The sequence below is a fragment of the Pan paniscus genome, chromosome 17, assembly GCF_029289425.2.
Source record: "Pan paniscus chromosome 17, NHGRI_mPanPan1-v2.0_pri, whole genome shotgun sequence".
Taxonomy (NCBI): Eukaryota; Metazoa; Chordata; class Mammalia; order Primates; family Hominidae; genus Pan; species Pan paniscus.
In genome coordinates, this window is record NC_073266.2 from 14,711,901 (window position 1) to 14,736,806 (window position 24,906).

Sequence of the window (24,906 nt, forward strand, 5' to 3'; positions counted from 1 at the left end):
ACATAAAATATCAAAAGTACACCAAATATATATTATATACTGTACATAAAATATCAAAAAGTACAGTAAATATATTTCATATGTTGTACATATAATATTAACTAAAAGTACACCAAATACATTTTACATACTGTAAATAAAATACCAAAAATTACAGTAAGTATATATTATCTACTGTACATAAAATATCAAAAAGTACACCAAATATGTGTTATATATACTGTAAATAAACTATCAAAATCTTCAGTAATTATATTTAATATACTGTACATAAAATATCAAAAATTACACCAAATGTATATTATACACTCTAAATAAAATATCAAAAAGGACAGTAAATATATATTACACTCTATGTAAAATATCAAAAACTACACCAAATATATATTATATAATTTACATAAAATATAAAAAGTACACCAAATATATATTATATACTGTACATAAAATACCAAAAAGTACAGTAAATATATTTCATATATTGTACATATAATATTAACTAAAAGTACACCAAATACATTTTACATACTGTAAATAAAATACCAAAAATTACAGTAAGTATATATTATCTACTGTACATAAAATATCAAAAAGTACACCAAATATGTGTTATATATACTGTAAATAAACTATCAAAATCTTCAGTAATTATATTTAATATACTGTACATAAAATATCAAAAATTACACCAAATGTATATTATACACTCTAAATAGAATATCAAAAAGGACAGTAAATATATATTACACTCTATGTAAAATATCAAAACTACACCAAATATATATTATATAATTTACATAAAATATCAAAAGTACACCAAATATATATTATATACTCTACATAAAATATGAAAAAGTACAGTAAATATATTTCATATGTTGTACATATAATATTAACTAAAATTATACCAAATACATTTTACATACTGTAAATAAAATACCAAAATTACAGTAAGTATATATTATCTACTGTACATAAAATATCAAAAAGTACACCAAATATGTGTTATATATAATGTAAATAAACTATCAAAACCTTCAGTAATTATATTTAATATACTGTACATTAAATATCAAAAATTACACCAAATGTATATTATACACTCTAAATAGAATATCAAAAAGGACAGTAAATATATACTAGACTCTATGTAAAACATCAAAACTACACCAAATATATATTATATAATTTACATAAAATATCAAAAGTACACCAAATATATATTATATACTCTACATAAAATATCAAAAAGTACAGTAAATATATTTCATATGTTGTACATATAATATTAACTAAAAGTACACCAAATACATTTTACATACTGTAAATAATATATCAAAAATTACAGTAAGTATATATTATCTACTGTACATAAAATATCAAAAAGTACACCAAATATGTGTTATATATACTGTAAATAAACTATCAAAATCTTCAGTAATTATATTTAATATACTGTACATAAAACATCAAAAATTACACCAAATGTATATTATAAACTCTAAATAGAATATCAAAAAGGACAGTAAATATATATTACACTCTATGTAAAATATCAAAACCTACACCAAATATATATTATATAATTTACATAAAATATCAAAAGTACACCAAATATACATTATATAATCTACATAAAATATCAAAAAGTACAGTAAATATATTTCATATATTGTACATATAATATTAACTAAAAGTACACCAAATACATTTTACATACTGTAAATAAAATATCAAAAATTACAGTAAGTATATATTATCTACTGTACATAAAATATCAAAAAGTACACCAAATATGTGTTATATATACTGTAATAAACTATCAAAATCTTCAGTAATTATATTTAATATACTGTACATAAAATATCAAAAATTACACCAAATGTATATTATACACTCTAAATAGAATATCAAAAAGGACAGTAAATATATATTACACTCTATGTAAAATATCAAAACTACACCAAATATATATTATATAATTTACATAAAATATCAAAAGTACACCAAATATATATTATATACTGTACATAAAATATCAAAAAGTACAGTAAATATATTTCATATGTTGTACATATAATATTAACTAAAAGTACACCAAATACATTTTACATACTGTAAATAAAATACCAAAAATTACAGTAACTATATATTATCTACTGTACATAAAATATCAAAAAGTACACCAAATATGTGTTATATATACTGTAAATAAACTATCAAAATCTTCAGTAATTATATTTAATATACTGTACATAAAATATCAAAAATTACACCAAATGTATATTATACACTCTAAATAAAATATCAAAAAGGACAGTAAATATATATTACACTCTATGTAAAATATCAAAAACTACACCAAATATATATTATATAATTTACATAAAATATCAAAAGTACACCAAATATATATTATATACTGTACATAAAATACCAAAAAGTACAGTAAATATATTTCATATGTTGTACATATAATATTAACTAAAAGTACACCAAATACATTTTACATACTGTAAATAAAATACCAAAAATTACAGTAAGTATATATTATCTACTGTACATAAAATATCAAAAAGTACACCAAATATGTGTTATATATACTGTAAATAAACTATCAAAATCTTCAGTAATTATATTTAATATACTGTACATAAAATATCAAAAATTACACCAAATGTATATTATACACTCTAAATAGAATATCAAAAAGCACAGTAAATATATATTACACTCTATGTAAAATATCAAAACTACACCAAATATATATTATATAATTTACATAAAATATCAAAAGTACACCAAATATATATTATATACTCTACATAAAATATGAAAAAGTACAGTAAATATATTTCATATGTTGTACATATAATATTAACTAAAAGTATACCAAATACATTTTACATACTGTAAATAAAATACCAAAATTACAGTAAGTATATATTATCTACTGTACATAAAATATCAAAAAGTACACCAAATATGTGTTATATATACTGTAAATAAACTATCAAAACCTTCAGTAATTATATTTAATATACTGTACATAAAATATCAAAAATTACACCAAATGTATATTATACACTCTAAATAGAATATCAAAAAGGACAGTAAATATATATTACACTCTATGTAAAATATCAAAACTACACCAAATATATATTATATAATTTACATAAAATATCAAAAGTACACCAAATATATATTATATACTCTACATAAAATATGAAAAAGTACAGTAAATATATTTCATATGTTGTACATATAATATTAACTAAAAGTATACCAAATACATTTTACATACTGTAAATAAAATACCAAAATTACAGTAAGTATATATTATCTACTGTACATAAAATATCAAAAAGTACACCAAATATGTGTTATATATAATGTAAATAAACTATCAAAATCTTCAGTAATTATATTTAATATACTGTACATTAAATATCAAAAATTACACCAAATGTATATTATACACTCTAAATAGAATATCAAAAAGGACAGTAAATATATACTAGACTTTATGTAAAATATCAAAACTACAACAAATATATATTATATAATTTACATAAAATATCAAATGTACACCAAATATATATTATATACTCTACATAAAATATCAAAAAGTACAGTAAATATATTTCATATGTTGTACATATAATATTAACTAAAAGTACACCAAATACATTTTACATACTGTAAATACAATACCAAAAATTACAGTAAGTATATATTATCTACTGTACATAAAATATCTAAAAGTACACCAAATATGTGTTATATATACTGTAAATAAACTATCAAAACCTTCAGTAATTATATTTAATATACTGTACATAAAACATCAAAAATTACACCAAATGTATATTATACACTCTAAATAGAATATCAAAAAGGACAGTAAATATATATTACACTCTATGTAAAATATCAAAAACTACACCAAATATATATTATATAATTTACATAAAATATCAAAAGTACACCAAATATATATTATATACTGTACATAAAATATCAAAAAGTACAGTAAATATATTTCATATATTGTACATATAATATTAACTAAAAGTACACCAAATACATTTTACATACTGTAAATAAAATATCAAAAATTACAGTAAGTATATATTATCTACTGTACATAAAATATCAAAAAGTACACCAAATATGTGTTATATATACTGTAAATAAACTGTCAAAATCTTCAGTAACTATATTTAATATACTGTACATAAAATATCAAAAATTACACCAAATGTATATTATACACTCTAAATAGAATATCAAAAATGACAGTAAATATATATTACACTCTATGTAAAATATCAAAACTACACCAAATATATATTATATAATTTACATAAAATATCAAAAGTACACCAAATATATATTATATACTCTACATAAATTATCAAAAAGTACAGTAAATATGTTTCATATGTTGTACATATAATATTAACTAAAAGTACACCAAATACATTTTACATACTGTAAATAAAATACCAAAAATTACAGTAAGTATATATTATCTACTGTACATAAAATATCAAAAAGTACACCAAATATGTGTTATATATACTGTAAATAAACTATCAAAATCTTCAGTAATTATATTTAATATACTGTACATAAAATATCAAAAATTACACCAAATGTATATTATACACTCTAAATAGAATATCAAAAAGGACAGTAAATATATATTACACTCTATGTAAAATATCAAAACTACACCAAATATATATTATATAATTTACATAAAATATCAAAAGTACACCAAATATATATTATATACTCTACATAAAATATGAAAAAGTACAGTAAATATATTTCATATGTTGTACATATAATATTAACTAAAAGTATACCAAATACATTTTACATACTGTAAATAAAATACCAAAATTACAGTAAGTATATATTATCTACTGTACATAAAATATCAAAAAGTACACCAAATATGTGTTATATATAATGTAAATAAACTATCAAAACCTTCAGTAATTATATTTAATATACTGTACATTAAATATCAAAAATTACACCAAATGTATATTATACACTCTAAATAGAATATCAAAAAGGACAGTAAATATATACTAGACTCTATGTAAAATATCAAAGCTACATCAAATATATATTATATAATTTACATAAAATATCAAAAGTACACCAAATATATATTATATACTCTACATAAAATATCAAAAAGTACAGTAAATATATTTCATATGTTGTACATATAATATTAACTAAAAGTACACCAAATACATTTTACATACTGTAAATAAAATATCAAAAATTACAGTAAGTATATATTATCTACTGTACATAAAATATCAAAAAGTACACCAAATATGTGTTATATATACTGTAAATAAACTATCAAAATCTTCAGTAATTATATTTAATATACTGTACATAAAACATCAAAAATTACACCAAATGTATATTATACACTCTAAATAGAATATCAAAAAGGACAGTAAATATATATTACACTCTATGTAAAATATCAAAACCTACACCAAATATATATTATATAATTTACATAAAATATCAAAAGTACACCAAATATATATTATATAATCTACATAAAATATCAAAAAGTACAGTAAATATATTTCATATATTGTACATATAATATTAACTAAAAGTACACCAAATACATTTTACATACTGTAAATAAAATATCAAATATTACAGTAAGTATATATTATCTACTGTACATAAAATATCAAAAAGTACACCAAATATGTGTTATATATACTGTAAATAAACTATCAAAATCTTCAGTAATTATATTTAATATACTGTACATAAAATATCAAAAATTACACCAAATGTATATTATACACTCTAAATAGAATATCAAAAAGGACAGTAAATATATACTACACTCTATGTAAAACATCAAAACTACACCAAATATATATTATATAATTTACATAAAATATCAAAAGTACACCAAATATATATTATATACTGTACATAAAATATCAAAAAGTACAGTAAATATATTTCATATGTTGTACATATAATATTAAATAAAAGTACACCAAATACATTTTGCATACTGTAAATAAAATACCAAAAATTACAGTAAGTATATATTATCTACTGTACATAAAATATCAAAAAGTACACCAAATATGTGTTATATATACTGTAAATAAACTATCAAAATCTTCAGTAATTATATTTAATATACTGTACATAAAATATCAAAAATTACACCAAATGTATATTATACACTCTAAATAAAATATCAAAAAGGACAGTAAATATATATTACACTCTATGTAAAATATCAAAAACTACACCAAATATATATTATATAATTTACATAAAATATAAAAAGTACACCAAATATATATTATATACTGTACATAAAATACCAAAAAGTACAGTAAATATATTTCATATGTTGTACATATAATATTAACTAAAAGTACACCAAATACATTTTACATACTGTAAATAAAATACCAAAAATTACAGTAAGTATATATTATCTACTGTACATAAAATATCAAAAAGTACACCAAATATGTGTTATATATACTGTAAATAAACTATCAAAATCTTCAGTAATTATATTTAATATACTGTACATAAAATATCAAAAATTACACCAAATGTATATTATACACTCTAAATAGAATATCAAAAAGGACAGTAAATATATATTACACTCTATGTAAAATATCAAAACTACACCAAATATATATTATATAATTTACATAAAATATCAAAAGTACACCAAATATATATTATATACTCTACATAAAATATGAAAAAGTACAGTAAATATATTTCATATGTTGTACATATAATATTAACTAAAAGTATACCAAATACATTTTACATACTGTAAATAAAATACCAAAATTACAGTAAGTATATATTATCTACTGTACATAAAATATCAAAAAGTACACCAAATATGTGTTATATATAATGTAAATAAACTATCAAAACCTTCAGTAATTATATTTAATATACTGTACATTAAATATCAAAAATTACACCAAATGTATATTATACACTCTAAATAGAATATCAAAAAGGACAGTAAATATATACTAGACTCTATGTAAAATATCAAAACTACACCAAATATATATTATATAATTTACATAAAATATCAAAAGTACACCAAATATATATTATATACTCTACATAAAATATCAAAAAGTACAGTAAATATATTTCATATGTTGTACATATAATATTAACTAAAAGTACACCAAATACATTTTACATACTGTAAATAAAATATCAAAAATTACAGTAAGTATATATTAACTACTGTACATAAAATATCAAAAAGTACACCAAATATGTGTTATATATACTGTAAATAAACTATCAAAATCTTCAGTAATTATATTTAATATACTGTACATAAAACATCAAAAATTACACCAAATGTATATTATACACTCTAAATAGAATATCAAAAAGGACAGTAAATATATATTACACTCTATGTAAAATATCAAAACCTACACCAAATATATATTATATAATTTACATAAAATATCAAAAGTACACCAAATATATATTATATAATCTACATAAAATATCAAAAAGTACAGTAAATATATTTCATATATTGTACATATAATATTAACTAAAAGTACACCAAATACATTTTACATACTGTAAATAAAATATCAAAAATTACAGTAAGTATATATTATCTACTGTACATAAAATATCAAAAAGTACACCAAATATGTGTTATATATACTGTAAATAAACTATCAAAATCTTCAGTAATTATATTTAATATACTGTACATAAAATATCAAAAATTACACCAAATGTATATTATACACTCTAAATAGAATATCAAAAAGGACAGTAAATATATATTACACTCTATGTAAAATATCAAAACTACACCAAATATATATTATATAATTTACATAAAATATCAAAAGTACACCAAATATATATTATATACTGTACATAAAATATCAAAAAGTACAGTAAATATATTTCATATGTTGTACATATAATATTAACTAAAAGTACACCAAATACATTTTACATACTGTAAATAAAATACCAAAAATTACAGTAAGTATATATTATCTACTGTACATAAAATATCAAAAAGTACACCAAATATGTGTTATATATACTGTAAATAAACTATCAAAATCTTCAGTAATTATATTTAATATACTGTACATAAAATATCAAAAATTACACCAAATGTATATTATACACTCTAAATAGAATATCAAAAAGGACAGTAAATATATATTACACTCTATGTAAAATATCAAAAACTACACCAAATATATATTATATAATTTACATAAAATATCAAAAGTACACCAAATATATATTATATACTCTACATAAAATACCAAAAAGTACAGTAAATATATTTCATATATTGTACATATAATATTAACTAAAAGTACACCAAATACATTTTACATACTGTAAATAAAATACCAAAAATTACAGTAAGTATATATTATCTACTGTACATAAAATATCAAAAAGTACACCAAATATGTGTTATATATACTGTAAATAAACTATCAAAATCTTCAGTAATTATATTTAATATACTGTACATAAAATATCAAAAATTACACCAAATGTATATTATACACTCTAAATAGAATATCAAAAAGGACAGTAAATATATATTACAATCTATGTAAAATATCAAAACTACACCAAATATATATTATATAATTTACATAAAATATCAAAAGTACACCAAATATATATTATATACTCTACATAAAATATGAAAAAGTACAGTAAATATATTTCATATGTTGTACATATAATATTAACTAAAAGTATACCAAATACATTTTACATACTGTAAATAAAATACCAAAATTACAGTAAGTATATATTATCTACTGTACATAAAATATCAAAAAGTACACCAAATATGTGTTATATATAATGTAAATAAACTATCAAAACCTTCAGTAATTATATTTAATATACTGTACATTAAATATCAAAAATTACACCAAATGTATATTATACACTCTAAATAGAATATCAAAAAGGACAGTAAATATATACTAGAATCTATGTAAAATATCAAAACTACACCAAATATATATTATATAATTTACATAAAATATCAAATGTACACCAAATATATATTATATACTCTACATAAAATATCAAAAAGTACAGTAAATATATTTCATATGTTGTACATATAATATTAACTAAAAGTACACCAAATACATTTTACATACTGTAAATAAAATACCAAAAATTACAGTAAGTATATATTATCTACTGTACATAAAATATCAAAAAGTACACCAAATATGTGTTATATATACTGTAAATAAACTGTCAAAATGTTCAGTAACTGTATTTAATATACTGTACATAAAATATCAAAAATTACACCAAATGTATATTATACACTCTAAATAGAATATCAAAAAGGACAGTAAATATATATTACACTCTATGTAAAATATCAAAACTACACCAAATATATATTATATAATTTACATAAAATATCAAAAGTACACCAAATATATATTATATACTCTACATAAAATATGAAAAAGTACAGTAAATATATTTCATATGTTGTACATATAATATTAACTAAAAGTATACCAAATACATTTTACATACTGTAAATAAAATACCAAAATTACAGTAAGTATATATTATCTACTGTACATAAAATATCAAAAAGTACACCAAATATGTGTTATATATACTGTAAATAAACTATCAAAATCTTCAGTAATTATATTTAATATACTGTACATTAAATATCAAAAATTACACCAAATGTATATTATACACTCTAAATAGAATATCAAAAAGGACAGTAAATATATACTAGACTCTATGTAAAATATCAAAACTACACCAAATATATATTATATAATTTACATAAAATATCAAAAGTACACCAAATATATATTACATAATCTACATAAAATATCAAAAAGTACAGTAAATATATTTCACATGTTGTACATATAATATTAACTAAAAGTACACCAAATACATTTTACATACTGTAAATAAAATACCAAAAATTACAGTAAGTATATATTATCTACTGTACATAAAATATCAAAAAGTACACCAAATATGTGTTATATATACTGTAAATAAACTATCAAAATCTTCAGTAATTATATTTAATATACTGTACATAAAACATCAAAAATTACACCAAATGTATATTATACACTCTAAATAGAATATCAAAAAGGACAGTAAATATATATTACACTCTATTTAAAATATCAAAAACTACACCAAATATATATTATATAATTTACATAAAATATCAAAAGTACACCAAATATATATTATATACTCTACATAAAATATCAAAAAGTACAGTAAATATATTTCACATGTTGTACATATAATATTAACTAAAAGTACACCAAATACATTTTACATACTGTAAATAAAATACCAAAAATTACAGTAAGTATATATTATCTACTGTACATAAAATATTAAAAAGTACACTAAATATGTGTTATATATACTGTAAATAAACTATCAAAATCTTCAGTAATTATATTTAATATACTGTACATAAAATATCAAAAATTACACCAAATGTATATTATACACTCTAAATAGAATATCAAAAAGGACAGTAAATATATATTACACTCTATGTAAAATATCAAAACTACACCAAATATATATTATATAATTTACATAAAATATCAAAAGTACACCAAATATATATTATATACTCTACATAAAATATCAAAAAGTACAGTAAATATATTTCATATGTTGTACATATAATATTAACTGAAAGTACACCAAATACATTTTACATACTGTAAATAAAATACCAAAAATTACAGTAAGTATATATTATCTACTGTACATAAAATATCAAAAAGTACACCAAATATGTGTTATATATACTGTAAATAAACTATCAAAATCTTCAGTAATTATATTTAATATACTGTACATAAAATATCAAAAATTACACCAAATTTATATTATACACTCTAAATAGAATATCAAAAAGGACAGTAAATATATACTACACTCTATGTAAAATATCAAAAATTACACCAAATATATATTATATAATTTACATAAAATATCAAAAGTACACCAAATATATATTATATACTCTTCATAAAATATCAAAAAGTACAGTAAATATATTTCACATGTTGTACATATAATATTAACTAAAAGTACACCAAATACATTTTACATACTGTAAATAAAATACCAAAAATTACAGTAAGTATATATTATCTACTGTACATAAAATATCAAAGAGTACACCAAATATGTGTTATATATACTGTAAATAAACTATCAAAATCTGCAGTAATTATATTTAATATACTGTACATAAAATATCAAAAATTACACCAAATGTATATTATACACACTAAATAAAATATCAAAAAGGACAGTAAATATATATTACACTCTATTTAAAATATCAAAAACTACACCAAATATATATTATATAATTTACATAAAATATCAAAAGTACACCATATATATATTATATAATCTACATAAAATATCAAAAAGTACAGTAAATATATTTCAGATGTTGTACATAAAATATTAACTAAAAGTACACCAAATACATTTTACATACTGTAAATAAAATACCAAAAATTACAGTAAGTATATATTATCTACTGTACATAAAATATCAAAGAGTACACCAAATATGTGTTATATATACTGTAAATAAACTATCAAAATCTGCAGTAATTATATTTAATATACTGTACATAAAATATCAAAAATTACACCAAATGTATATTATACACTCTAAATAGAATATCAAAAAGGACAGTAAATATATATTACACTCTATTTAAAATATCAAAAACTACACCAAATATATATTATATAATTTACATAAAATATCAAAAGTACACCAAATATATTATATACTGTACATAAAATATCAAAAAGTACAGTAAATATATTTCATATGTTGTACATATAATATTAACTAAAAGTACACCAAATACATTTTACATACTGTAAATAAAATATCAAAAATTACAGTAAGTATATATTATCTACTGTACATAAAATATCAAAAAGTACACCAAATATGTGTTATATATACTGTAAATAAACTATCAAAATCTGCAGTAATTATATTTAATATACTGTACATAAAATATCAAAAATTACACCAAATGTATATTATACACACTAAATAAAATATCAAAAAGGACAGTAAATATATATTACACTCTATGTAAAATATCAAAAACTACACCAAATATATATTATATAATTTACATAAAATATCAAAAGTACACCAAATATATATTATATAATCTACATAAAATATCAAAAAGTACAGTAAATATATTTCACATGTTGTACATATAATATTAACTAAAAGTACACCAAATACATTTTACATACTGTAAATAAAATACCAAAAATTACAGTAAGTATATATTATCTACTGTACATAAAATATCAAAAAGTACACCAAATATGTGTTATATATACTGTAAATAAACTATCAAAATCTTCAGTAATTATATTTAATATACTGTACATAAAACATCAAAAATTACACCAAATGTATATTATACACTCTAAATAGAATATCAAAAAGGACAGTAAATATATATTACACTCTATTTAACATATCAAAAACTACACCAAATATATATTATATAATTTACATAAAATATCAAAAGTACACCAAATATATATTATATACTCTACATAAAATATCAAAAAGTACAGTAAATATATTTCACATGTTGTACATATAATATTAACTAAAAGTACACCAAATACATTTTACATACTGTAAATAAAATACCAAAAATTACAGTAAGTATATATTATCTACTGTACATAAAATATTAAAAAGTACACTAAATATGTGTTATATATACTGTAAATAAACTATCAAAATCTTCAGTAATTATATTTAATATACTGTACATAAAATATCAAAAATTACACCAAATGTATATTATACACTCTAAATAGAATATCAAAAAGGACAGTAAATATATATTACACTCTATGTAAAATATCAAAAACTACAACAAATATATATTATATAATTTACATAAAATATCAAAAGTACACCAAATATATTATATACTGTACATAAAATATCAAAAAGTACAGTAAATATATTTCATATGTTGTACATATAATATTAACTAAAAGTACACCAAATACATTTTACATACTGTAAATAAAATATCAAAAATTACAGTAAGTATATATTATCTACTGTACATAAAATATCAAAAAGTACACCAAATATGTGTTATATATACTGTAAATAAACTATCAAAATCTTCAGTAATTATATTTAATATACTGTACATAAAATATCAAAAATTACACCAAATGTATATTATACACTCTAAATAGAATATCAAAAAGGACAGTAAATATATATTACACTCTATGTAAAATATCAAAACTACACCAAATATATATTATATAATTTACATAAAATATCAAAAGTACACCAAATATATATTATATACTGTACATAAAATATCAAAAAGTACAGTAAATATATTTCATATGTTGTACATATAATATTAACTAAAAGTACACCAAATACATTTTACATACTGTAAATAAAATACCAAAAATTACAGTAAGTATATATTATATACTGTACATAAAATATCAAAAAGTACACCAAATATGTGTTATATATACTGTAAATAAACTATCAAAATCTTCAGTAATTATATTTAATATACTGTACATAAAATATCAAAAATTACACCAAATTTATATTATACACTCTAAATAGAATATCAAAAAGGACAGTAAATATATACTACACTCTATGTAAAATATCAAAAATTACACCAAATATATATTATATAATTTACATAAAATATCAAAAGTACACCAAATATATATTATATACACTTCATAAAATATCAAAAAGTACAGTAAATATATTTCACATGTTGTACATATAATATTAACTAAAAGTACACCAAATACATTTTACATACTGTAAATAAAATACCAAAAATTACAGTAAGTATATATTATCTACTGTACATAAAATATCAAAGAGTACACCAAATATGTGTTATATATACTGTAAATAAACTATCAAAATCTGCAGTAATTATATTTAATATACTGTACATAAAATGTCAAAAATTACGCCAAATGTATATTATACACACTAAATAAAATATCAAAAAGGACAGTAAATATATATTACACTCTATTTAAAATATCAAAAACTACACCAAATATATATTATATAATTTACATAAAATATCAAAAGTACACCAAATATATATTATATAATCTACATAAAATATCAAAAAGTACAGTAAATATATTTCACATGTTGTACATATAATATTAACTAAAAGTACACCAAATACATTTTACATACTGTAAATAAAATACCAAAAATTACAGTAAGTATATATTATCTACTGTACATAAAATATCAAAGAGTACACCAAATATGTGTTATATATACTGTAAATAAACTATCAAAATCTGCAGTAATTATATTCAATATACTGTACATAAAATATCAAAAATTACACCAAATGTATATTATACACTCTAAATAGAATATCAAAAAGGACAGTAAATATATATTACACTCTATTTAAAATATCAAAAACTACACCAAATATATATTATATAATTTACATAAAATATCAAAAGTACACCAAATATATTATATACTGTACATAAAATATCAAAAAGTACAGTAAATATATTTCATATGTTGTACATATAATATTAACTAAAAGTACACGAAATACATTTTACATACTGTAAATAAAATATTAAAAATTACAGTAAGTATATATTATCTACTGTACATAAAATATCAAAAAGTACACCAAATATGTGTTATATATACTGTAAATAAACTATCAAAATCTTCAGTAATTATATTTAATATACTGTACATAAAATATCAAAAATTACACCAAATGTATATTATACACTCTTAATAGAATATCAAAAAGGACAGTAAATATATATTACACTCTATGTAAAATATCAAAACTACACCAAATATATATTATATCATTTACATAAAATATCAAAAGTACACCAAATATATATTATATACTGTACATAAAATATCAAAAAGTACAGTAAATATATGTCATATGTTGTACATATAATATTAACTAAAAGTACACCAAATACATTTTACATACTGTAAATAAAATACCAAAAATTACAGTAAGTATATATTATCTACTGTACATAAAATATCAAAAAGTACACCAAATATGTGTTATATATACTGTAAATAAACTATCAAAATCTTCAGTAATTATATTTAATATACTGTACATAAAATATCAAAAATTACACCAAATGTATATTATACACTCTAAATAGAATATCAAAAAGGACAGTAAATATATATTACACTCTATTTAAAATATCAAAAACTACACCAAATATATATTATATAATTTACATAAAATATCAAAAGTACACCAAATATATATTATATAATCTACATAAAATATCAAAAAGTACAGTAAATATATTTCACATGTTGTACATATAATATTAACTAAAAGTACACCAAATACATTTTACATACTGTAAATAAAATACCAAAAATTACAGTAAGTATATATTATCTACTGTACATAAAATATCAAAAAGTACACCAAATATGTGTTATATATACTGTAAATAAACTATCAAAACCTTCAGTAATTATATTTAATATACTGTACATAAAATATCAAAAATTACACCAAATGTATATTATACACTCTAAATAGAATATCAAAAAGGACAGTAAATATATATTACACTCTATGTAAAATATCAAAACTACACCAAATATATATTATATAATTTACATAAAATATCAAAAGTACACCAAATATATATTATATACTGTACATAAAATATCAAAAAGTACAGTAAATATATTTCATATGTTGTACATATAATATTAACTAAAAGTACACCAAATACATTTTACATACTGTAAATAAAATACCAAAAATTACAGTAAGTATATATTATCTACTGTACATAAAATATCAAAAAGTACACCAAATATGTGTTATATATACTGTAAATAAACTATCAAAATCTTCAGTAATTATATTTAATATACTGTACATAAAATATCAAAAATTACACCAAATTTATATTATACACTCTAAATAGAATATCAAAAAGGACAGTAAATATATACTACACTCTATGTAAAATATCAAAAATTACACCAAATATATATTATATAATTTACATAAAATATCAAAAGTACACCAAATATATATTATATACTCTTCATAAAATATCAAAAAGTACAGTAAATATATTTCACATGTTGTACATATAATATTAACTAAAAGTACACCAAATACATTTTACATACTGTAAATAAAATACCAAAAATTACAGTAAGTATATATTATCTACTGTACATAAAATATCAAAGAGTACACCAAATATGTGTTATATATACTGTAAATAAACTATCAAAATCTGCAGTAATTATATTTAATATACTGTACATAAAATATCAAAAATTACACCAAATGTATATTATACACACTAAATAAAATATCAAAAAGGACAGTAAATATATATTACACTCTATTTAAAATATCAAAAACTACACCAAATATATATTATATAATTTACATAAAATATCAAAAGTACACCAAATATATATTATATAATCTACATAAAATATCAAAAAGTACAGTAAATATATTTCACATGTTGTACATATAATATTAACTAAAAGTACTCCAAATACATTTTACATACTGTAAATAAAATACCAAAAATTACAGTAAGTATATATTATCTACTGTACATAAAATATCAAAGAGTACACCAAATATGTGTTATATATACTGTAAATAAACTATCAAAATCTGCAGTAATTATATTTAATATACTGTACATAAAATATCAAAAATTACACCAAATGTATATTATACACTCTAAATAGAATATCAAAAAGGACAGTAAATATATATTACACTCTATTTAAAATATCAAAAACTACACCAAATATATATTATATAATTTACATAAAATATCAAAAGTACACCAAATATATTATATACTGTACATAAAATATCAAAAAGTACAGTAAATATATTTCATATGTTGTACATATAATATTAACTAAAAGTACACCAAATACATTTTACATACTGTAAATAAAATATCAAAAATTACAGTAAGTATATATTATCTACTGTACATAAAATATCAAAAAGTACACCAAATATGTGTTATATATACTGTAAATAAACTATCAAAATCTTCAGTAATTATATTTAATATACTGTACATAAAATATCAAAAATTACACCAAATGTATATTATACACTCTAAATAGAATATCAAAAAGGACAGTAAATATATATTACACTCTATGTAAAATATCAAAACTACACCAAATATATATTATATAATTTACATAAAATATCAAAAGTACACCAAATATATATTATATACTGTACATAAAATATCAAAAGTACACCAAATATATATTATATACTGTACATAAAATACCAAAAAGTACAGTAAATATATTTCATATGTTGTACATATAATATTAACTAAAAGTACACCAAATACATTTTACATACTGTAAATAAAATATCAAAAATTGCAGTAAGTATATATTATCTACTGTACATAAAATATCAAAAAGTACACCAAATATGTGTTATATATACTGTAAATAAATTATCAAAACCTTCAGTAATTATATTTAATATACTGTACATAAAATATCAAAAATTACACCAAATGTATATTATACACTCTAAATAGAATATCAAAAAGGACAGTAAATATATATTACACTCTATGTAAAATATCAAAACTACACCAAATATATATTATATAATTTACATAAAATATCAAAAGTACACCAAATATATATTATATACTGTACATAAAATATCAAACAGTACAGTAAATATATTTCATATGTTGTACATATAATATTAACTAAAAGTACACCAAATACATTTTACATACTGTAAATAAAATACCAAAAATTACAGTAAGTATATATTATCTACTGTACATAAAATATCAAAAAGTACACCAAATATGTGTTATATATACTGTAAATAAACTATCAAAATCTTCAGTAATTATATTTAATATACTGTACATAAAATATCAAAAATTACACCAAATGAATATTATACACTCTAAATAAAATATCAAAAAGGACAGTAAATATATATTACACTCTATTTAAAATATCAAAAACTACACCAAATATATATTATATAATTTACATAAAATATCAAAAGTACACCAAATATATATTATATACTCTACATAAAATATCAAAAAGTACAGTAAATATATTTCATATGTTGTACATATAATATTAACTAAAAGTACACCAAATACCTTTTACATACTGTAAATAAAATATCAAAAATTACAGTAAGTATATATTATCTACTGTACATAAAATATCAAAAAGTACACCAAATATGTGTTATATATACTGTAAATAAACTATCAAAATCTTCAGTAATTATATTTAATATACTGTACATAAAATATCAAAAATTACACCAAATGTATATTATACACTCTAAATAGAATATCAAAAAGGACAGTAAATATATATTACACTCTATGTAAAATATCAAAACTACACCAAATATATATTATATAATTTACATAAAATATCAAAAGTACACCAAATATATATTATATACTGTACATAAAATATCAAAAAGTACAGTAAATATATTTCATATATTGTACATATAATATTAACTAAAAGTACACCAAATACATTTTACATACTGTAAATAAAATACCAAAAATTACAGTAAGTATATATTATCTACTGTACATAAAATATCAAAAAGTACACCAAATATGTGTTATATATACTGTAAATAAACTATCAAAATCTTCAGTAATTATATTTAATATACCGTACATAAAATATCAAAAATTACACCAAATGTATATTATACACTCTAAATAGAATATCAAAAAGGACAGTAAATATATATTACACTCTATGTAAAATATCAAATCTACACCAAATATATATTATATAATTTACATAAAATATCAAAAGTACACCAAATATATATTACATAATTTACATAAAATATCAAAAGTACACCAAATATATATTATATACTGTACATAAAATATCAAAAAGTACAGTAAATATATTTCATACGTTGTACATATAATATTAACTAAAAGTACACCAAATACATTTTACATACTGTAAATAAAATACCAAAAATTACAGTAAGTATATATTATCTACTGTACATAAAATATCAAAAAGTACACCAAATATGTGTTATATATACTGTAAATAAACTATCAAAATCTTCAGTAATTATATTTAATATACTGTACATAAAATATCAAAAATTACACCAAATGTATATTATACACTCTAAATAGAATATCAAAAAGGACAGTAAATATATACTACACTCTATGTAAAACATCAAAACTACACCAAATATATATTATATAATTTACATAAAATATCAAAAGTACACCAAATATATATTATATACTCTACATAAAATATCAAAAAGTACAGTAAATATATTTCATATGTTGTACATATAATATTAACTAAAAGTACACCAAATACATTTTACATACTGTAAATAAAATATCAAAAATTAGAGTAAGTATATATTATCTACTGTACATAAAATATCAAAGAGTACACCAAATATGTGTTATATATACTGTAAATAAACTATCAAAATCTGCAGTAATTATATTTAATATACTGTACATAAAATATCAAAAATTACACCAAATGTATATTATACACTCTAAATAGAATATCAAAAAGGACAGTAAATATATATTACACTCTATGTAAAATATCAAAAACTACACCAAATATATATTATATAATTTACATAAAATATCAAAAGTACACCAAATATATATTATATACTGTACATAAAATATCAAAAAGTACAGTAAATATATTTCATATATTGTACATATAATATTAACTAAAAGTACACCAAATACATTTTACATACTGTAAATAAAATATCAAAAATTACAGTAAGTATATATTATCTACTGTACATAAAATATCAAAAAGTACACCAAATATGTGTTATATATACTGTAAATAAACTATCAAAATCTTCAGTAATTATATTTAATATACCGTACATAAAATATCAAAAATTACACCAAATGTATATTATACACTCTAAATAGAATATCAAAAAGACAGTAAATATATATAACACTCTATGTAAAATATCAAATCTACACCAAATATATATTATATAATTTACATAAAATATCAAAAGTACACCAAATATATATTATATAATTTTCATAAAATATCAAAAGTACACCAAATATATATTATATACTGTACATAAAATATCAAAAAGTACAGTAAATGTATTTCATATGTTGTACATATAATATTAACTAAAAGTACACCAAATACATTTTACATACTGTAAATAAAATATCAAAAATTACAGTAAGTATATATTATCTACTGTACATAAAATATCAAAAAGTACACCAAATATGTGTTATATATACTGTAAATAAATTATCAAAATCTTCAGTAATTATATTTAATATACTGTACATAAAATATCAAAAATTACACCAAATGTATATTATACACTCTAAGTAGAATATCAAAAAGGACAGTAAATATATATTACACTCTATGTAAAATATCAAAACTACACCAAATATATATTATATAATTTACATAAAATATCAAAAGTACACCAAATATATATTATATACTGTACATAAAATATCAAACAGTACAGTAAATATATTTCCTATGTTGTACATATAATATTAACTAAAAGTACACCAAATACATTTTACATACTGTAAATAAAATACCAAAAATTACAGTAAGTATATATTATCTACTGTACATAAAATATCAAAAAGTACACCAAATATGTGTTATATATACTGTAAATAAACTATCAAAATCTTCAGTAATTATATTTAATATACTGTACATAAAATATCAAAAATTACACCAAATGAATATTATACACTCTAAATAAAATATCAAAAAGGACAGTAAATATATATTACACTCTATTTAAAATATCAAAAACTACACCAAATATATATTATATAATTTACATAAAATATCAAAAGTACACCAAATATATATTATATACTCTACATAAAATATCAAAAGTACAGTAAATATATTTCATATGTTGTACATATAATATTAACTAAAAGTACACCAAATACCTTTTACATACTGTAAATAAAATATCAAAAATTACAGTAAGTATATATTATCTACTGTACATAAAATATCAAAAAGTACACAAAATATGTGTTATATATACTGTAAATAAACTATCAAAATCTTCAGTAATTATATTTAATATACTGTACATAAAATATCAAAAATTACACCAAATGTATATTATACACTCTAAATAGAATATCAAAAAGGACAGTAAATATATATTACACTCTATGTAAAATATCAAAAACTACACCAAATATATATTATATCATTTACATAAAATATCAAAAGTACACCAAATATATATTATATACTGTACATAAAATATCAAAAAGTACAGTAAATATATGTCATATGTTGTACATATAATATTAACTAAAAGTACACCAAATACATTTTACATACTGTAAATAAAATACTAAAAATTACAGTAAGTATATATTATCTACTGTACATAAAATATCAAAAAGTACACCAAATATGTGTTACATATACTGTAAATAAACTATCAAAATCTTCAGTAATTATATTTAATATACTGTACATAAAATATCAAAAATTACACCAAATGTATATTATACACTCTAAATAGAATATCAAAAAGGACAGTAAATATATATTACACTCTATTTAAAATATCAAAAACTACACCAAATATATATTATATTATTTACATAAAATATCAAAAGTACACCAAATATATATTATCTACTGTACATAAAATATCAAAAAGTACAGTAAATATATTTGACATGTTGTACATATAATATTAACTAAAAGTACACCAAATACCTTTTACATACTGTAAATAAAATATCAAAAATTACAGTAAGTATATATTATCTACTGTAGATAAAATATCAAAAAGTACACAAAATGTATATTATACAATCTAAATAGAATATCAAAAAGGACAGTAAATATATATTACACTCTATGTAAAATATCAAAACTACACCAAATATATAATATATAATTTACATAAAATATCAAAAGTACACCAAATATATATTATATACTGTACATAAAATATCAAAAAGTACAGTAAATATATTTCATATGTTGTACATATAATATTAACTAAAAGTACACCAAATACATTTTACATACTGTATATAAAATACCAAAAATTACAGTAAGTATATATTATCTACTGTACATAAAATATCAAAAAGTACACCAAATATGTGTTATATATACTTTAAATAAACTATCAAAATCTTCAGTAATTATATTTAATATACTGTACATAAAATATCAAAAATTACACCAAATGTATATTATACACTCTAAATAGAACATCAAAAAGGACAGTAAATATATATTACACTTTATTTAAAATATCAAAAACTACACCAAATATATATTATATAATTTACATAAAATATCAAAAGTACACCAAATATATATTATCTACTGTACATAAAATATCAAAAAGTACAGTAAATATATTTGACATGTTGCACATATAATATTAACTAAAAGTACACCAAATACATTTTACATACTGTAAATAAAATACCAAAAATTACAGTAAGTATATATTATCTACTGTACATAAAATATCAAAAAGTACACCAAATATGTGTTATATATACTGTAAATAAACTATCAAAATCTTCAGTAATTATATTTAATATACTGTACATAAAATATCAAAAATTACACCAAATGTATATTATACACTATAAATAGAATATCAAAAAGGACAGTAAATATATATTACACTCTATGTAAAATATCAAAACTACACCAAATATATATTATATAATTTACATAAAATATCAAAAGTACACCAAATATATATTATATACTGTACATAAAATATCAAACAGTACAGTAAATATATTTCATATGTTGTACATATAATATTAACTAAAAGTACACCAAATACATTTTACATACTGTAAATAAAATACCAAAAATTACAGTAAGTATATATTATCTACTGTACATAAAATATCAAAAAGTACACCAAATATGTGTTATATATACTGTAAATAAACTATCAAAATCTTCAGTAATTATATTTAATATACTGTACATAAAACATCAAAAATTACACCAAATGTATATTATACACTCTAAATAGAATATCAAAAAGGACAGTAAATATATATTACACTCTATGTAAAATATCAAAAACTACACCAAATATATATTATATAATTTACATAAAATATCAAAAGTACACCAAATATATATTATATGCTTTACATAAAATATCAAAATGTACAGTAAATATATTTCATATATTGTACATATAATATTAACTAAAGTACACCAAATACATTTTACATACTGTAAATAAAATACCAAAAATTACAGTAAGTATATATTATCTACTGTACATAAAATATCAAAAAGTACACCAAATATGTGTTATATATACTGTAAATAAACTATCAATACCTTCAGTAATTATATTTAATATACCGTACATAAAATATCAAAAATTACACCAAATGTATATTATACACTCTAAATAGAATATCAAAAAGGACAGTAAATATATATTACACTCTATGTAAAATATCAAATCTACACCAAATATATATTATATAATTTACATAAAATATCAAAAGTACACCAAATATATATTATATAATTTACATAAAATATCAAAAGTACACCAAATATATATTATATACTGTACATAAAATATCAAAAAGTACAGTAAATATATTTCATATGTTGTACATATAATATTAACTAAAAGTACACCAAATACATTTTACATACTGTAAATAAAATATCAAAAATTACAGTAAGTATATATTATCTACTGTACATAAAATATCAAAAAGTACACAAAATATGTGTTATATGTACTGTAAATAAACTATCAAAAACTTCAGTAACTATATTTAATATACTGTACATAAAATATCAAAAATTACACCAAATGTATACTATACACTCTAAATAGAATATCAAAAAGGACAGTAAATATATATTACACTCTATGTAAAATATCAAAACTACACCAAATATATATTATATAATTTACATAAAATATCAAAAGTACACCAAATATATATTATATACTCTATATAAAATATCAAAAAGTACAGTAAATATATGTCATATGTTGTACATATAATATTAACTAAAAGTACACCAAATACATTTTACATACTGTAAATAAAATACCAAAAATTACAGTAAGTATATATTATCTACTGTACATAAAATATCAAAAAGTACACCAAATATGTGTTATATATACTGTAAATAAACTATCAAAATCTTCAGTAATTATATTTAATATACTGTACATAAAATATCAAAAATTACACCAAATGTATATTATACACTCTAAATAGAATATCAAAAAGGACAGTAAATATATATTACACTCTATTTAAAATATCAAAAACTACACCAAATATATATTATATAATTTACATAAAATATCAAAAGTACACCAAATATATATTATCTACTGTACATAAAATATCAAAAAGTACAGTAAATATATTTGACATGTTGCACATATAATATGAACTAAAAGTACACCAAATACATTTTACATACTGTAAATAAAATACCAAAAATTACAGTAAGTATATATTATCTACTGTACATAAAATATCAAAAAGTAC